This window comes from Dromaius novaehollandiae, chromosome 14 (assembly GCF_036370855.1).
Source record: "Dromaius novaehollandiae isolate bDroNov1 chromosome 14, bDroNov1.hap1, whole genome shotgun sequence".
Lineage (NCBI taxonomy): Eukaryota > Metazoa > Chordata > Aves > Casuariiformes > Dromaiidae > Dromaius > Dromaius novaehollandiae.
In genome coordinates, this window is record NC_088111.1 from 24,913,970 (window position 1) to 24,919,224 (window position 5,255).

Sequence of the window (5,255 nt, forward strand, 5' to 3'; positions counted from 1 at the left end):
GTATGTAGAAATCAGCAGCACATAACCATCACATAGGGTCATCCTGCATGGAAGTGTGGTATGATCTAACATAAGAGCTTGGTGGAGCTGCCACTAAAACTTAGACTCAACTGGCACCCAGAAAGGGTGCCACCTCAACAAGGAACCCAGAAAGCCTAACTCATTTTTAGACTTCTATACAGCAAATATCTTAAGATACATCCTAATATCTTTGGCTTCCAAATAAATAAACAAGCAAACAAGAATGCGTATAATTATTCCCAGTGAATTTGTCTGACAGCGTCTGTAGTTGCAGAGGTCACAGCATGAGATCAGGCATGAGGCACTGCTACATTATGGAGTAATGCTACATCACATCTGAAAAGTTAGTTCCTGAGGACTGCTGACGACACATCCCTCTCTTAGGGGTGAGGGAAAAGAGGGAGCCCTGCAATAGGAAGGGTGTTTGCTTAGCAACGCTCTTTCACAAAAAACAGATGTGGCAACAGGCAGTCTTGGATATTGCTCCCTTTTCCTTTCTCTTTGGCAGGGGGGAACCCACCTTCCTGCGTATTTAATTCACCTGTTTCAACAATAAGGACACATCATTGTCTCTCAGTTCTGCTTGGAGTCCTGAATCTGTTGTTTTCTTGGAGAACAATACAGCCTTGCTATTGTCCTTTGAAGGGCTTCTTTGACCTCCTTGTTCCTCAGGTCAGGCTGTAAATCATAGGGTTCAGCATGGGAATTACCAGGGTATAAAATACAGAGATGATCTTGTCATGCTCCACAGTGTATTTTGAACTGGACCTTAAGTACATGAAGGAGCCTGTCCCATAGAACATGGTAACACCAGTCATATGGGAAGCACAGGTGGAGAAAGCTTTGCATCTGCCTTTGGCAGATTTAATCTTGTAGATGGTGACCCCAATGCATATGTAGGAGATGACAATGAGGAGAACAGTGGCGGTGATAAGCATAGTATCACAGACAAAATGGACAAGATCAGTCATGTGTCAGAGCAAGAGTTTCAGGATGTGGGGGCCAGGTCACAGAAGAAATGGTTGATGATGTTGGACTTGCAGAAGGACAAGCGGAATATAAATGTCGTCTGAACAGTTGCATTCACACAGCTCATGAAGCAGGAGCCGCACACAAGGAGCATGCAGAACTTCCTGGACATAATGACAGGGTAAAGCAAGGGGTTGCAGATGGCTATGAACCAGTCATATGCCATCACGGCCAGGAGGTAGCATTCTCCCGTCACTGCAATGCAGAACAGCAAGAGCTGAGATGCACATGCTGTGTACGATATGACTTTTGTCTCTGCCACAAAGGTCATCAGAGTGCTGGGTATAATGATGGTGGAGTAGCTGACATCTAAGAAGGAAAGGCTGCTGATGAAGAAGTACATGGGGGTGTGGAGCCTTGAGCTGATCCAGATGAGCACAATCATCCCTAGATTTCCCACTAGGGTGAACAGATAGATCAGTAGAAACACCATGAAGAGGAGGACCTGCAACCTCAGGTTGTCTGTGAAGCCCAACAAGATAAATTCTGTCACCACAGAGTGATTCCCTTCTGCCATCTATCATGGGTGAGAAAGCCAGGGTTACACTGAAGAAAACAAGACAAATGCAAGGTGACTGTCAGGTTGCCAACATGGCTCTAGTCAAGCTGACTGAGGATGAAGGCTTAATTTTGCATATATCTTCCTATTCATATTTTTCAAGTTTTGAACGTAGATTATCTCAGAGACATTTCCTGCCTTTTAAAAATGTATTTTCTTTCTGTGTACTTTGAAGGAGCGCAGGTTAACAAATTGCACCTGTTCCTGCAAACTTCACTACTTTTCCCTCCCCAAATGCTTAATTTAACTTCTACAGCAGTCATCTGCACTGCAGGCATTAGCTCCATAGTATTTGTTTTACCTCACCTATATTAGATGTTCACTCAAAGATAACTTGGATCATACTCTAGAAATGCTTTTTTCACATGTTTTGATAGACATAGTCTAGGTAATTAACATTGTACATTGCTGAGATATAAACACATGCTAAACTAGAAAAATCTCTCAAACCAAAAAAAAGGGGCCAAAGAAGTCTGTAGCTTACCACTATGCCAAAAATGGTATTTTGGAGCAACTATGGTAAGCAGCAGGCAAAAGCTGGTTGCTTGGAAAAGCTGACCTATAAGCATTAATGGCATTTCAGCTTGAAAAAGCAGAGCTTATGGTCTGCTGTTGCTTCTGTAAATCTGAAACTAATGTGAAAATTATAATCAGCTGACTTCTCAAGCATGTTCTGTTTCAGCAGTCTAGAGATAAGCTTTCTGTGCCCAGGAATACAAAATTATGAAGAGACTTTGGAAGAACTGATCTTGTCCATTTTTATTTTTCCAAGGAAGAATGCACTCCACCAATGTGATTCCCAGAAACCCTTGCCTACTTTGTTCTTTAAACTCTCTAGTAGCATAGTTTTCACACAATCCCTAGCCATTTATGTTTGTTCTTAAAAAGTTAGTGATTATTAAGTTTTCTCCTAAATTTTAACTCAAATTTTCCCATTGCAATTTAACTGAAAAACCTTCTGTCCCACTCTTTGTGGCATAAGAAACAATTTTTCCCCTTTCACTTTTCAGACATTTTTCCACCACCAGTTTTAACACAGTTTTAATGCTTTTTTGAGCTCATAGCTTTTCCTAGACTGTGTCCAGTAAGGTGTTAGCTCATTTGGAAATTATTACCTTCAATCAAAGAGTTTGTTCTCATGGTAATTATGCCAAATGGAATCCCAGCAAAATGAGAAAGCTACTGCTTTGAAAGCTCCTAAAGTGAGCTCTCACAGTCTGAAAAAAAAATCAGAGATTATTCTCAAGAATACCTGTATTGATAGATGGGGGGGAGGAGGAAGAAGGAAATTCCCACTTCCCTCATGATATAAAGCAAAGGTATGAAATAGCTCATCTTCTGCATTCAGGCTTGTCAAAAGAATTTGTATTTGCAACTCACTATTCTTACCTTACCACTCACGTCTTAGCATTCTGGGTGTGTCAGTGTTGCTTCTCTTGTCAATGAACTCTCCTGTAAAAGAAGCAGAGGAAGAAAATAACGCAGCTCTGACTGCAAGGTGCATATTCTCTATTGTCTCCAAATAAGAAGGAATTTCTGTTCTCTAAAACCAGAAGGGAAGACACAGTGCATCTTTAGCTGAATCAGGGACACAGCTTATTTGTGGGAGAGGAAAATCTCCTGCTCCTTGTCAGAAAGGAGATATTTTAGCAAGTAACATGTTTTTCAAATACTTGTGCTCCATTTGGGTGTAGAATTCCTGGTTGGCCACAGCATCTGAACACAAGGCAAGACACAGTGGGACAATTAAAATGTCCTTTGTGCTCCCTGTGGAGATAATCTGTCCTCTCTTCTTGTGCAGTTTTACAAATGGACTTTCTTCCTCACATTTTTAAAAAGATTTTTCTTCTTTTTTTTTTTCCCTCTGTGTTATTTTTCTTGTTTTCTTCTGCTACGTAGTAACTTAGGTCATCATGGACCAAAAAAAAAATCATTTTCCACACTGGGGAGGGAAACACAGGGAATGAGAAAAAGATGCTTCTGTTCAGTAGAGAAGGCCTTTTCCCCAGACTGCTCTGAAGCAGACTGGTAATTTCAGCCATATCAACCTGTCTTGGTTTTCTGAGCCTCTAGGATATGTAGGGGTGAATTAAACCCCTGGAGAAGAGTGAAACTTAGGCCTTGTTTTGCATTCTGGGAAGCTGTCCCGATCCAATATCGGGGGGGTTTCGTTACGATCCCAAGGACGAGATTAAGACGCTAAAACCGGTCAAATATCATACAACCTTTTAACTTTATTTTCCACGGAGTGAGGAGAAAAGGTGGGGAAAGGCGAAGGGGAGGAGAGAGAGAAAGAGGGAGAGAGAGGGAGGAAAAAAAGGGGGAGAGAGAAAGAGGTATCACCACCCGTGGATCCAGCGGCGTCCTGTTGGTCCTCTTCACCCTGGGTGTAAATTTTAGTGAAGCGCGTGCAGTAATTACAACTCGAGCAGGGTCCGACCCTAGGTTCCCGCTGAAAAGTTCGGAGCCAAATCAAGGCAAATTAAACAAATAAATTGTAATGACATGCGTGCAGTAGTTACAGCTCGAGTTGGGTGCCTCCGAAGAGGGACCCCGAACAAAGAAATCCCTGGGCAATTATACTTTCCAATCTAAGCTCCCCGCCCTTCACGCAGTAGTTTGGACCAATAGTAATATTTAGGTCTGGGGTCTCCTGCTCCTTATTGGGTCCCTAGGTAGGTTGTTTACTGTTGTGGTTTCTGCTGACAGATGTGTTTTCATTCTTCGGGTCCTGCCCTTATCTCTCAAAGCCCTGACAATTTATTACTTCCCCAGCAGTGCTAGTAAGTGTTATTTCCCAAGGTCCAGACAAAGGGAATATAATCTGGACCCCGAGATAGCCCAGAACCCCCCCTAATCAGCATTGTTTCAGCAGCGAGAGGAGGCCCTGCTCCCCAGGGTCCCGGCGCCCAAGCAGGCCTCACTTCAAAGCCTTGACATCCTTCCTCCCGGAGTGTGAAGCATGGGAATGCAAACTGCTGGTAACTCCCTTGTCTTTCCAGCCTGCACCAGCTCTGGGGCCCTTTCTCACTGAACTAGGGAGTGCAGCCTAAGGCTTCAGCAAATTTAGCTACTCATGCTAAGCAAGTTTTATAGAAGTTGTGCTAAGCGGCAGTAATTTACAGTCCAGGTCCCAAAGTCTCTGCCCGATCGTGGTCTGGTTCGGCGCAGGCTCAGTGTGTCCTGAATGGTTGCAGGGAGACCATTTCGGGGGTTGCAGCAGCTCAGTCCTGTTCCTGCTGGAAACAGATGGCTTGTTCGGGGTTATGGTTTGCTTGCGCCTTATGTACCAAGAAATGTTTAAGGCAAAAGTTCACTCATCTGTCCGCCACAGAAGCCCCTTTCTCAAGCTGTGTGTTGACATCAGACGTGCTTCAGCCTATTCTGAAACATGTTACAGACATAAGAAGCACAGATATGAGTTGCTCCTTCAAACGCTTTCTCTACACTTCTAACCTCTACACTTCTAACCTCTACACTGGGACTCCCAACATGTGACATATGGCAGTAAGTTAATTCAAGGCACAAACTAATGTTCTTCTAAGATGCTTCAGTTAAAACAACTACATATTTGCCAAGGTCTTTTCTTATTCACCAAGGGATATGTTTATGTGTAACCATATCAAACACCTTGGCTAGAAAAGTC

At 43.1% G+C, this 5,255-nt stretch overlaps 1 pseudogene; it reads right to left on the bottom strand.

The window, feature by feature from the left end:
• Positions 1 to 594: 594 nt before the first annotated feature.
• On the bottom strand, positions 595 to 1,567 carry LOC135329906 (olfactory receptor 5J3-like; annotated as a pseudogene).
• Positions 1,568 to 5,255: the final 3,688 nt, after the last annotated feature.